Below are 15,226 nucleotides of genomic sequence, written 5' to 3'. Positions count from 1 at the left end.
CAAACTTTCTCTATAACCCTAGCGTCATCGAACCTTAAGTGTGTAGACCCTACGGGTTCGGGAGGCATGTAGACATGACCGAGACATCTCTCCGGTCAATAACCAACAGCGGGATCTGGATACCCATGTTGGCTCCCACATGTTCCACGATGATCTTATCGGATGAACCACGATGTCGAGGATTCAATCAACCCCGTATACAATTCCCTTTGTCTACCGGTATGATACTTGCCCGAGATTCGATCATCGGTATCCCTATACCTTGTTCAATCTCGTTACCGGCAAGTCTCTTTACTCATTCCGTAACACATCATCCCGTGATCAACTTGTTGGGGAACGTAGTAATTTCAAAAAAAACTCCTACGCACACACAGGATCATGGTGATGCATAGCAACGAGAGGGGAGAGTGTTGTCCACGTACCCTCGTAGACCGAAAGCGGAAGCGTTAGCACAACGCGGTTGATGTAGTCGTACGTCTTCACGATCTGACCGATCAAGTACCGAACGCACGGCACCTCCGAGTTCAGCACACATTCAGCTCGATGACGTCCCTCGAACTCCGATCCAGCCGAGCTTTGAGGGAGAGTTCCGTCAGCACGATAATGATGTTCTACCGACGCAGGGCTTCGCCTAAGCACCGCTACAATATTATCGAGGTGGACTATGGTGGAGGGGGGCACCGCACACGGCTAAGAGATCCAAGGGATCAATTGTTGTGTCTAGAGGTGCCCCCCTGCCCTCGTATATAAAGGAGCAAGGGGGGAGAGGCGGCCGGCCAGGAGGAGGCGCGCCAGGGAGGAGTCCCTCCTTTCCTAGTTTGAGTAGGAGAAGGGGGAAGGAGGAGGGAGAGAGGAAGGAAAGGGGGGCGCCGCCCCGGGAGGGTGCGCGCGGCCTGCCCTGGCCGCCCCTCCTCTTCTCCACTAAGGCCCATCTTGGCCCATTAAACCCCCGAGGGGGTTCCGGTAACCCCCGGTACTCCCGTAAAATCCTGATTTCACCCGGAACACTTCCGATATCCAAATATAGGCTTCCAATATATCAATCTTTATGTCTCGACCATTTCAAGACTCCTCGTCATGTCCGTGATCACATCCGGGACTCCGAACTATCTTCGGTGCATCAAAACACATAAACTCATAATATAACTGTCATCGAATTTTAAGCGTGCGGACCCTACGGGTTCGAGAACTATGTAGACATGACCGAGACATGTCTCCGGTCAATAACCAGTAGCGGAACCTGGATGCTCATATTGGCTCCTACATATTCTACGAAGATCTTTATCGGTCAAACCGCATAAGAACATACGTTGTTCCCTTTGTCATCGGTATGTTACTTGCCCGAGATTCGATCGTCGGTATCTTAATACCTAGTTCAGTCTCGTTACCGGCAAGTCTCTTTACTCATTCCGTAATACATCATCCCGCAACTAACTCATTAGTTGCAATGCTTGCAAGGCTTATAGTGATGTGCATTACCGAGTGGGCCCAGAGATACCTCTTCGACAATCGGAGTGACAAATCCTAATATCGAAATACGCCAACCCAACAAGTACCTTGGGAGACACCTGTAGAGCACCTTTATAATCACCCAGTTACGTTGTGACGTTTGGTAGCACACAAAGTGTTCCTCTGGTAAACGGGAGTTGCATAATCTCATAGTATGGGAACATGTATAAGTCATGAAGAAAGCAATAGCAGAATACTAAACGATCGAGTGCTAAGCTAACGGAATGGGTCAAGTCAATCACATCATTCTCCTAATGATGTGATTCCGTTAATCAAATGACAACTCATGTAAATGGCTAGGAAACATAACCATCTTTGATCAACGAGCTAGTCAAGTAGAGGCATACTAGTGACACTCTGTTTGTCTATGTATTCACACAAGTATTATGTTTCCGGTTAATGCAATTCTAGCATGAATAATAAACATTTATCATGATATAAGGAAATAAATAATAACTTTTTTATTGCCTCTAGGGCATATTTCCTTCAGTCTCCCACTTGCACTAGAGTCAATAATCTAGATTACACAGTAATGATTCTAACACCCATGGAGCCTTGGTGCTGATCATGTTTTGCTCGTGGAAGAGGCTTAGTCAACGGGTCTGCAACATTCAGATCCGTATGTATCTTGCAAATTTCTATGTCTCCCACCTGGACTTGATCCCGGATGGAGTTGAAGCGTCTCTTGATGTGCTTGGTTCTCTTGTGAAATCTGGATTCCTTTGCCAAGGCAATTGCACCAGTATTGTCACAAAAGATTTTCATTGGACCCGATGCACTAGGTATGACACCTAGATCGGATATGAATTCCTTCATCCAGACTCCTTCATTTGCTGCTTCCGAAGCAGCTATGTACTCCGCTTCACACGTAGATCCCGCCACAATGCTTTGTTTAGAACTGCACCAACTTACAGCTCCACCGTTCAATGTAAATACATATCCGGTTTGCGATTTAGAATCGTCCGGATCAGTGTCAAAGCTTGCATCGACGTAACCATTTACAACTATTTTTTTGTCACCTCCATAAACGAGAAACATATCCTTAGTCCTTTTCAGGTATTTCAGGATGTTCTTGACCGTTGTCCAGTGATTCACTCCTGGATTACTTTGGTACCTCCCTGCTAAACTTATAGCAAGGCACACATCAGGTCTGGTACACAGTATTGCATACATGATAGAGCCTATGGCTGAAGCATAGGGAACATCTTTCATCTTCTCTCTATCTTCTGCTGTGGTCAGGCATTGAGTCTTACTCAACTTCACACCTTGTAACACAGGCAAAAATCCTTTCTTTGCTTGATCCATTTTGAACTTCTTCAAAACTTTGTCAACGTATGTGCTTTGTGAAAGTCCAATTAAGCGTCTTGATCTATCTCTATAGATCTTGATGCCCAATATATACGCAGCTTCACCGAGGTCCTTCATTGAAAAACTCTTATTCAAGTATCCCTTTATGCTATCCAGAAATTCTATATCATTTCCAATCAGCAATATGTCATCCACATATAATATCAGAAATGCTACAGAGCTCCCACTCACTTTCTTGTAAATACAGGCTTCTCCAAAAGTCCGTATAAAACCATATGCTTTGATCACACTATCAAAGCGTTTATTCCAACTCTGAGAGGCTTGCACCAGTCCATAAATGGATCGCTGGAGCTTGCACACTTTGTTAGCTCCCTTTGGATCGACAAAACCTTCTGGTTGCATCATATACAACTCTTCTTCTAGAAATCCATTCAGAAATGCAGTTTTGACATCCATTTGCCAAATTTCATAATCATAAAATGCGGCAATTGCTAACATGATTCAGACAGACTTAAGCATCGCTACGGGTGAGAAAGTGTCATCGTGGTCAATCCCTTGAACTTGTCGAAAACCTTTTTGCAACAAGTCGAGCTTTATAGACGGTAACATTACCGTCAGTGTCAGTCTTCTTGAAGATCCATTTATTCTCAATGGCTTGCCGATCATCGGGCAAGTCAACCAAAGTCCACACTTTGTTCTCATACATGGATCCCATCTCAGATTTCATGGCCTCAAGCCATTTTGCGGAATCTGGGCTCACCATCGCTTCTTCATAGTTCGTAGGTTCGTCATGGTCTAGTAACATAACCTCCAGAACAGGATTACCGTACCACTCTGGTGCGGATCTTACTCTGGTTGACCTACGAGGTTCAGTAACAACTTGATCTGAAGTTTCATGATCATCATCATTAACTTCCTCACTAATTGGTGTAGGGGTCATAGGAACCGGTTTCTGTGATGAACTACTTTCCAATAAGGGAGCAGGTACAGTTACCTCATCAAGTTCTACTTTCCTCCCACTCACTTCTTTCGAGAGAAATTCCTTCTCTAGAAAGGATCCAAATTTAGCAACAAAAGTCTTGCCTTCAGATCTGTGATAGAAGGTGTACCCAACAGTTTCCTTTGGGTATCCTATGAAGACACATTTCTCTGATTTGGGTTCGAGCTTATCAGGTTGAAGCTTTTTCACATAAGCATCGCAGCCCCAAACTTTAAGAAACGACAACTTTGGTTTCTTGCCAAACCACAGTTCATAAGTTGTCGTCTCAACGGATTTTGATGGTGCCCTATTTAACGTGAATGCAACCGTCTCTAAAGCATAACCCCAAAAAGATAGCGGTAAATCAGTAAGAGACATCATAGATCGCACCATATCTAGTAAAGTGCGATTACGACGTTCGGACACACCATTACGTTGTGGTGTTCCGGGTGGCGTGAGTTGCGAAACTATTCCACATTGTTTCAAATGAAGACCAAACTCGTAACTCAAATATTCTCCTCCACGATCAGATCGTAGAAACTTTATTTTCTTGTTACGATGATTTTCAACTTCACTCTGAAGTTCTTTGAACTTTTCAAATGTTTCAGACTTATGTTTCATTAAGTAGATATACCCATATCTGCTTAAATCATCTGTGAAGGTGAGAAAATAACGATACCCGCCGCGAGCCTCAACATTCATCGGACCACATACATCTGTATGTATGATTTCCAACAAATCTGTTGCTCGCTCCATAGTTCCGGAGAACGGCGTTTTAGTCATCTTGCCCATGAGGCATGGTTCGCAAGTACCAAGTGATTCATAATCAAGTGGTTCCAAAAGTCCATCAATATGGAGTTTCTTCATGTGCTTTACACCAATATGACCTAAACGGCAGTGCCACAAATAAGTTGCGCTATCATTATCAACTCTGCATCTTTTGGCTTCAATATTATGAATATGAGTATCACTACTATCGAGATTCAACAAAAATAGACCACTCTTCAAGGGTGCATGACCATAAAAGATATTACTCATATAAATAGAACAACCATTATTCTCTGATTTAAATGAATAACCGTCTCAAACAAGATCCAGATATAATGTTCATGCTCAACGCTGGCACCAAATAACAATTATTTAGGTCTAAAACTAATCCCGAAGGTAGATGTAGAGGTAGCGTGCCGACCGCGATCACATCGACTTTGGAACCATTTCCCACACGCATCGTCACCTCGTCCTTAGTCAATCTTCGCTTAATCCGCAGTCCCGTTTCGAGTTGCAAATATTAGCAACAGAACCAGTATCAAATACCCAGGTGCTACTGCGAGCATTAGTAAGGTACACATCAATAACATGTATATCACATATACCTTTGTTCACCTTGCCATCCTTCTTATCCGCCAAATACTTGGGGCAGTTCCGCTTACAGTGACCAGTCTGTTTGCAGTAGAAGCACTCAGTCTCAGGCTTAGGTCCAGACTTGGGTTTCTTCTCCTGAGCAGCAACTTATTTGCTGTTCTTCTTGAAGTTCCCCTTCTTCTTCCCTTTGCCCTTTTTCTTGAAACTGGTGGTCGTGTTGACCATCAACACTTGATGATCCTTCTTGATTTCTACCTCCGCAGCTTTTAGCATTGCGAAGAGCTCGGGAATTGTCTTATCGATCCCTTGCATGTTATAGTTCATCACGAAGCTTTTGTAGCTTGGTGGCAGTGATTGAAGAATTCTGTCAATGATGCTATCATCCGAAAGATTAACTCCCAGTTGAATCAAGTGATTGTTATATCCAGACATTCTGAGTATATGCTCACTGACAGAACTATTCTCCTCCATCTTACAGCTGTAGAACTTATTGGAGACTTCATATCTCTCAATCCGGGCATTTGCTTGAAATATTAACTTGAACTCCTGAAACATCTCATATGCTCCATGGCATTCAAAACATCGTTGAAGTCCCGGTTCTAAGCCGTAAAGCATGGCACACTGAACTATCGAGTAGTCATCAGCTTTGCTCTGCCAGACGTTCATAACATCTGGTGTTGCTCCTGCAGCAGGTCTGGCACCTAGCGGTGCTTCCAGGACGTAATTCTTCTATGCAGCAATGAGGATAATCCTCAAGTTATGGACCCAGTCCGTGTAATTGCTACCATCATCTTTCAACTTTGCTTTCTCAAGGAACGCATTAAAATTCAACGGAACAACATCACGGGCCATCTGTCTACAATCAACATAGACAAGCAAGATACTATCAGGTACTAAGTTCATGATAAATTTAAGTTCAATTAATCATATTACTTAAGAACTCCCACTTAGATAGACATCCCTCTAATCCTCTAACTGATCACGAGATCCAAATCAACTAAACCATGTCCGATCATCACGTAAGATGGAGTAGTTTCAATGGTGAACATCACTATGTTGATCATATCTACTATATGATTCACGCTCGACCTTTCAGTCTCAGTGTTCCGAGGCCATATCTGCATATGCTAGGCTCGTCAAGTTTAACCTGAGTATTCCGCGTGTGCAACTGTTTGCACCCGTTGTATTTGAACGTAGAGCCTATCACACCCGATCATCACGTGGTGTCTCGGCACGAAGAACTTTCACTACAAAAAAAAGACACATCCGTGACATTTTGGGCCGAACGAATTTTTTTCTGTCATACATATGACACTTCTATGACGATAATTGTGACAAAAACCGGTATCATTATAGATGTGGTGGGCTCCTACTTCTATGACAAAAAATCATGACAGAAAATGGGCTTTTCGTCCTGGGCGGGCCGGAGACGCAGCTGCATGACATTCTTTGGGCCGTCCATGACGGAAAAAACCGTGGTAGAAGCGAGGGCGAGGAAAATTTCGGGGACTTCCCGGTTACGGTGGGAGGTCGGGGGCCGAGCGATGCGCGTTTCTCTCATACACGTACGCGCGTGTGTGCGAGGCGTTGGCTCTAACTGAACCCGAGCGAGGCGTTGGGCTCTAACTGAACCCGAGTGATTGCACTTCAGGCTTCGCGTTAGCGAACCCGAGCGATCGGTCGATGGATGTTAACTGAACCCGATCGAGCGATTCCTTCGCTACTGCTGCTAACTGAAGCCGATCGATGCTGCCTCTGGATGAACAGTGAGTGTTGCTGGAGGGGGGGTTTGGATGAACAGTTCCCGGCGGGGGTGGATAAACAGGACCCCGTGGTGTTGCCTCTGGATGAACAGGACCCCGATCGATCGAGCCGGTTGGGGCTGGATGAACAGGACCCCGTGGAGGGCAGGATGAACAGGACCACCCCGTGGAGGGCAGAATGAACAGTAGACGGTGGAGGGCTGGATGAACAGTAGCCCGTGGAGGGGTGGTTGAACAGGAGCCCGTGGAGAGGGCTGGTTGAACAGTAGCCGGTGGAGTAGCACGTGGTGGAGGCTGGATGAACAGGAGCCCGTGGATGATAAGTCACAGGTGGAGGCTGGAGGAGGTCGACGGTAGATGAACAGTAGCCCGTGGAGGCGGGAGGGGGTCGACGGTGGAGATGAACAGTGTCCCGTGGAGTCCCGTTTTGCGGTACGCCACACCCCTCCCGATGAACAAGACCCCCGTTTCGACCGTAGCGCTCCAACACAAGTCCGTTTCCTCTGTTTTGCGGTACGCCACACCCCTCCTGATCAACAGGACCCCCGTTTCGACCGTAGGAGGTCCGTTTCCTCCGTTTTGCGGTATGCCACACCCCTCCCGATCAACAGGACCCCGTTCCGAATGTAGGAGGTCCGTTTCCTCCGTTGTGCGGTACGCCAGGCCTCGTTTCCATCGCCTGTTCCGTCCAAGCCCTCCCGATGAACACGACCACGCATTCCGTTCCGACCCAGCCGGTTGGCTCGCACCCGTTCCGTTGCCTCCCGATGAACACGACGCATTCCGTTGCCTCCCCATGAACACGACGACGACGCTGTTTCTCCGTTCTGACCCAGCCATGTACACGAGCCCTGGCCGTACGTATGCGCGAGTAGGCGTTCGAGACCCTGCCTGTATGTACGTACGTGGCCGTATTTTCTTTCTTGCACACTGGCCGTTGTACGTACATGTACATGCTACGTGTGCGCCTCTACTACGACACGTGCACGCCTCTACATCGACCAGTATGTACGTACACGTTCGCGACCAGGATGACAATGCTACGTATGCTTCGACCAGGTGGGTCCCGACTGTCAGGCACTTCCTTGCCTGCGAAGATGTAGCTGGTGGGTCCCAACAGTCAGGGGGGGCGAATCGTTTTTTTTGCCCGGATGCACTTCCTTGCGTGCGAAGATGTAGCTGGTGGGTCCCAGCAGTCAGGGGGAAACGTTTTTTTCACGAAATACAGTGGCCCGTCCGGTGGGTCCCAGCTGTCAGGTGGAGGAATCATTATTTTCCGTGTAATAAGGAGGCACTTCCTTGGTGCGGCCGTGGATCCAGCTGTCAGCCTCTCCACGTACAGTCCACGTCCGATGGAAGTCGTTCCTTGACCACGTTAACCACGCCGCACCGAGAGCACCAGGGCGGTGGACGACGGCGAGGCCTAGGAAGGGGACGACGGGGAGCCGGGGAAGACGCGGCAGTGGAAGCCCGCGCGGAGAGGAGTACGAGGGTTCACTGGTTCGACTGCGGTGTGAGGCTGCCGTCGCCGCAGGGCCTAGCCAGAGGTGGGAATAGTAGGGGCAGTGAGGCCTCCGCGGCAGCACAGCCGGCCACGGGAGGCAGGAGCATGCGGCATGACCGGCGCTGCTTTGGGCGGCTGGAGCAAGAAGACCAGAGGTTGAAGAAGCACTACGGCCGTTGGATGGACATCGTACGGTCACTGGAGCTAGAATCGTTCATATTGACTAAAGTTGACAAAGGCCCCCGTCCCAGTCAACTTAGTAGGCCCACAAGTCAGCCTCCCACCATGGTGGGTCCCAGCTAGCAGGGGGAGTATTCATTTTTTTGTGCGTAGTAAGGAGGCACTTCCTTGCGTGCGAAGATATAGCTGGTGGGTCCGAGCTGTCAGCGGCGGTAACGTTTTTTGCGAAATACAGAGGCCCTTTCGGTGGGTCCCTGATGTCAGGTGGAGGAATCATTATTTTGCGCGTAATAAGGAGGCATTTCCTTGCATGCGGCCGTGGACCTAGCTGTCGGCCTCTCCACGTACAGTCCACTTCAGATGCATGTCGGTCGTTGACCACGTTGACCAGGCCGCGCCGAGAGCACCAGGGCGGTGGACGACGGCGAGGCCTAGGAAGGGAACGACACGGAGGCAGGGAAGACTCGGCAGTTGTTTCCCACGCGGAGGGGAGTACGACTGTACGAGGGTTTACTGGTTCGTCTGCCGTCGCCGGAGAATAACAACAGGTGTGGGTGAGTAGAGGGATGGCTAGGCCAGCGATGGGAGTACGGTGAGGTGGTGAGGCCTGCGCGGCAGCAGAGCCGGTCGCGGGGAGGAGGGAGCAGGCAGTCCCGCCAGCGCTTGTTTGAGCGGCTGGAGCAGGAAGAGCAGAGATTGAAGAAGCACGACGGCCGTTGGATGGCCATCCAACACTCACTGCTTGTGCGTCAACCTTTTTTTAGGAAAGCCTCAAATCTGTGGAAAACAGCATACAACCCATCTGCCATTATTTCTAATAATATACATCCCATTTGCTAATTATTAAGGTTTTTTTTGGAGCCCATATTCTTTGTTAGCATTACAGCCCATATTGTGGCCACGGTTAAAAAATTATACGAAATTTTGCATATTTCGGTGCGGTCCGAACTGTTTTTAATCCTCAAATTTCGACTCACATTCAAACTGATTTTAAAAATAAATGTATATCAATATAAAATCCAACAAATTCTCCACGCATAAAAATTAATGTAATTTAAAATCTCGAAATGAAAAAAAAGATATTTGAAACTAATTGCCGGTTTGATGTGTTTTAAAAATGTATAGCCCATTTCTCATTATTGATGGGCCATTTTCTCGGCTAGCCGAATGAAAGCTCTCCTCGTCTTGAAAGATTTGCAGCCTAACAGGCCTGAGAAAGCGACTTACTTGGCAAATCACAAAAAAACTGGGCTGTGGCCGTGGACCCAGCTGTCAGCCTCTCCACTTACAGTACTCTTCCGATGGAAGTCGTTCCTTGACCACGTTGACCACGCCGCGCGGAGAGCACCACGGCGGTGGACGACGGCGAGGCCTAGGAAGGGGACGACGCGGAGCCGGGGAAGACGCGGCAGTGGAAGCCCGCGCGGAGAGGAGTACGAGGGTTCACTGGTTTGGCTGCGGTGTGAGGCTGACGTCGCCGCAGGGCCTGGCCAGCAGTGGGAATAGTAGGGGGCGGTGAGGCCTCCGCGGCAGCACAGCCGGCCATGGGAGGCAGGAGCATGCGGCACGACCGGCGCTGCTTTGGGCGGCTGGAGCAAGAAGACCAGAGGTTGAAGAAGCACTACGACCGTTGGATGGACATCGTACGGTCACTGGAGCTAGAATCGTTCATATTGACTAATGTTGACAAAGGCCCCCGTCCCAGTCAACTTAGTAGGCCCACAAGTCAGCCTCCCACCATGGTGGGTCCCAGCTAGCAGGGGGAGTATTCATTTTTTTGTGCGTAATAAGGAGGCACTTCCTTGCGTGCGAAGATATAGCTGGTGGGTCCGAGCTGTCAGCGGCGGTAGCGTTTTTTTCGCGAAATACAGAGGCCCTTTCGGTGGGTCCCTGATGCCAGGTGGAGGAATCATTATTTTGCGCATAATAAGGAGGCATTTCCTTGCGTGCGGCCGTGGACCCAGCTGTCGGCCTCTCCACGTACAGTCCACTTCAGATGCATGTCGGTCGTTGACCACGTTGACCAGGCCGCGCCGAGAGCACCAGGGCGGTGGACGACGGCAAGGCCTAGGAAGGGAACGACACGGAGGCAGGGAAGACTCGGCAGTTGTTTCCCATGCGGAGGGGAGTACGACTGTACCAGGGTTTACTGGTTCGTCTGCCGTCGCCGGAGAATAACAGCAGGTGTGGGTGAGTAGAGGTATGGCTAGGCCAGCGATGGGAGTACGGTGGGCGGTGAGGCTTGCGCGGCAGCAGAGCCGGCCACGGGGAGGAGGGAGCAGGCAGTCCCGCCGGCGCTTGTTTGAGCGGCTGGAGCAGGAAGAGCAGAGATTGAAGAAGCACGATGGCCGTTGGATGGCCATCCAACAGTCACTGCTTGTGCGTCAACCCTTTTTTAGGAAAGCCTCAAATCTGTGGAAAACAGCATACATCCCATCTGCCATTATTTCTAATAATTTACAGCCCATTTGCTAATTATTAAGGTTTTTTTGTAGCCCATATTCTTTTTGTTAGCATTACAGCCCATATTGTGGCCACGGTTAAAAAATTATACAAAATTTTGCATATTTCGGTGTGGTCCGAACTGTTTTTAATCCCGAAATTTCGACTCACATTCAAACTGATTTTAAAAATAAATGTATATCAATATAAAATCCAACAAATTCTCCACGCATAAAAATTAATGTAATTTAAAATCTCGAAATGAAAAAGAAGATATTTGAAACTAATTGCCGGTTTGATGTGTTTTAAAAATGTACATCCCATTTCTCATTACTGATGGGCCATTTTCTCGGCCAGCCGAATGAAAGCTCTCCTCGTCTTGAAAGATTTGCAGCCCAACAGGCCTGACAAAGCGACTTACTTGGCAAATCACAAAAAAACTAGGATGTGGCCGTGGACCCAGCTGTCAGCCTCTCCACGTACAGTACTCTTCCGATGGAAGTCGTTCCTTGACCACGTTGACCACGCCGCGCGGAGAGCACCACGGCGGTGGACGACGGCGAGGCCTAGGAAGGGGACGACGCGGAGCCGGGGAAGACGCGGCAGTGGAAGCCCGCGCGGAGAGGAGTACGAGGGTTCACTGGTTCGGCTGCGGTGTGAGGCTGCCGTCGCCGGCCTGGCCCGCGGTGGGAATAGTAGGGGGCGGTGAGGCCTCCGCGGCAGCACGGCCGCCCACGGGAGGCAGGAGCATGCGGCACGACCGGCGCTGCTTTGGGCAGCTGGAGCAAGAAGACCAGAGGTTGAAGAAGCAGTACGGCCGTTGGATGGACATCGTACGGTCACTGGAGCTAGAATCGTTCATATTGACTAAGTTGACAAAGCCCTTCGTCCCCATCAACTTAGTAGGCCCACAAGTCAGCCTCCCACCAAGATGGGTCCCAGCTAGCCGGGGGAGTATTCATTTTTTGTGCGTAATAAGGAGGCACTTCCGGTGGGTCCGAGCTGACAGCGGGGGGAACGTTTTTTTCGCGAAATACGGCGGCCCATCAGGTGGGTCCCAGCAGTCAGGGGGCAAATGTTTTTTTCACAAAATATCCAGTGGGTCCCTGCGGTCAGTTGGAGGAATCATTATTTTCCGCGTAATAAGGAGGCACTTACTTGCTGCGGCCGTGGACCCAGCTGAGACTCTCCACGTATAGTATACTTCCGATGGAAGTCGTTCCTTGACCACGTTGACCTCGCCGCGTTCTGTTGCATGCATGCGTCCATGGGCGTGGTGCGTCCCCACTGTCAGCCTCTCACGTACAGTCATCTTCCGATGACTCTCGGTTGTTGACCACGTTGACCACACCGTGTCGAGCACACCCAGACTGGAACGACCCGGAGATGGGGAAGATGGGGCATCTTTGCCCATGTGGGAGAAAATACTGGGAGAAAACTCAGTTTACATCGAAAAACAAAGTGGGAGAAATTTCAGAGACCTGCTGGGTCCACCTGAGGAGGGGAATATGTTGGGAGGAAGGAGATTCAAAGCACGGCAGCCGAGTGAACTAGTTTTTTACAGACAAGTGAACTAGTTTACATACATAAGCAAATAGCCACTAAAAAAAGCAATCAGGTTAATGGGTTCTTAAAAGAAATATTTCGGACAAAACAGATAATTCTGACACATAGGCTAATGCATGAAACACTCAGATGATAAAGGTGCTTATAAACAGATAAAGTACAACATCTAGACCTTCCTGGCACGCTTGATCATGACGCTGCGGCTGTCCGTGTACTCGTCGGTTACGGAAAGTAGACACGCCCTCATGTCCAAGATCTGCCTGTACATGTCGTAGCATGCGTATGCGTCCTTGGCCGCGTAGGTTATGTAGGCTAGATTCAGAGGTACCTCCCACGTGTTCAGGTCGTCTTCTTTCATGTTGGCGTATCAGGGGTCGATGATGGTCTCAGCGAGGTCAACCACGGAGTCCTTCTCCTGCCCGTTGCTGATGATCTTGTATTGCTTCTGGATGTCGACAAGCTTGTTGCACCAGATGGCCGAATCGTCGCGTTCTTCCTTCTCTCCACCGTAGCGAAGGTGCAGTCGGTGCTGCCGATGAAACGGGCGAATGCTCCAGAACCTGGTGCAGCCATAGGACTGAGGCGAGGCAGAGCTTCACCGAGTCTGTATCGTTGGTGTACAGCACATTCAACTTGGTGCAGCCATAGGACTGAACGGCGAACTCAAAAGGGAACTCCTTGCCGAAGTCCATATCCAGCAGGCTCACCCCTCGGATCGCCATTGGAGTCTCTTCGAGTGAACGAGTGTGTAGGCGGCGGCAACAGTTTGTTTTTCAGCTCTTGGGGAACTGGATTCAACAGTAAGCTGAGTGTGTACATGCGACAACAGTTACTACCCCTCCCTCGTCCGCTGCACGCCCGACAGAAGATGCACCCTCGGCCACACGTCGGTTCACGAGCGGGTCTGTATTGGTACTGTAATAACAGGAGTCAGTGGTCACTTTACTTAAATTTAATTAGCTTTAATAGAAATTTATACTTAAAACAAGCAATGCATTCGCTCGTTCTATCAGTGCCACAGGATCAACATGCACAACAATTAGAATTATTATTCTCAGGACGCTCACGATCAGCACATTTGTCACACTTTCACAAAGATAATACTACCAAGTTTGAACTGTTTGTTATGGTTGTTGTCCTCTACATCATCATGTCGTGTTTCCCAGCTTGCAAGATTCAGAACCAACAAATAAGATCCAAATAATAAGTACAACAAAGATGCCTACACATCTCATTGATTCCCAGCTTGCAAGATTCAGAACCAACAAATAAGATCCAAATAATAAGTACAACAAAGATGCGTACACATCTCATTGATTCCCAGCTTGCAAGATTCAGAACCAACAAATAAGATTCAAATAATAAGTACAACAAAGATGCCTACACATCTCACTGATTCCCAGCTTGCAAGATTCAGAACCAACCCATTAGAGCCTTTTGATAAAGTGAATATCGGGATTAAATCCATCTTGGCTAGCCATGTCATACAATCGAAGAACTTGGCGAATGCTCTTGACCGTCACAACATCTGTAGTTCAGTATTCCTGTTTGCACAGCGCAGATAATAAAGAGCATGATTACTATAATAGTGGCACTAGTGGAAGTCAACCTGCAGCTCCACCCAATGATTCAATTCATGCCACTTTTTCTGCAGTTCGCCTGAAATGAAGCAAAGGTTGCATCATTCAGCTACGGCTCATCTTGCAAAGGCTAATAAAATGTTGCACGAGATTACCAGCAGAATTTGAAGGAGATTTTGGAAACTCCAATCAACATTTTGTGCAGTTCCACCAAAATTGAGAGATGTTGCCCATGTAACATTTTAGTTGAACTGCACAAGACACTCATTCCAAAAAAGTGTTTTGTGCAGTTCACCAAAAGGTCACAATAGCAAGAAGGTGAAATGGATATCCCTATCTGCACAAAAAGATAGAAAGTAAACCGTTGTTGGTCAATAAGAATATACGAAACATATACAAAATGAAAAGAAGCATCTTAATTATGTTCATGGCAATCACGCAAGGACAGTAGAAATTTTAAAACGTCAGCAATGCTTCATGTTACCAGAAGCATTACGATCAACAATGAGATTCCTCAAATATGGGATTACTTTAATGGTGGCATTGCTTGTTTACCAGACACAGTAAATGAACAGCAGCTAAAGAGTTGGTTTAAGGGCATGGGACCGTGGGGACACCAGGACACTCAACAGCGTAAAGGAGAAACTTACTTATCATACTGGGGAAAACAGCAAGAGTGCCATTTGTAACACAGTTTAATTGCATCTTATCACTGGAGGCATTAGATTAACAATAACACTGGTTAGACATGTCCCTAAGGTAATAGTGTGATCGCTTCATTTTACATGCGCCCTTACATTAACAACAGCAAAAGGTTGGTATAAGGACATGCGACAGTGGACGCATTAGCACAATGCACCTACAAGGAGGCATAAAGTGGTGATGCCGAGTTTGTTCATGCTATGTGAGGGCAGCAAACCTAATCCTGGAGACCTTGTACTATGTGAGGGCAGCAAATCTAATCCTGGAGACCTTTTACTATGTGAGGGCAGCAAATCTAATCCTGGAGACCTTTTACTACGTGAGGGCAGCA

This window comes from Triticum aestivum, chromosome 1D, assembly GCF_018294505.1.
Source record: "Triticum aestivum cultivar Chinese Spring chromosome 1D, IWGSC CS RefSeq v2.1, whole genome shotgun sequence".
Classification (NCBI taxonomy): Eukaryota; Viridiplantae; Streptophyta; class Magnoliopsida; order Poales; family Poaceae; genus Triticum; species Triticum aestivum.
The sequence above is the reverse complement of the archived record's forward strand: the minus strand, read 5'-3'. Positions refer to the sequence as shown.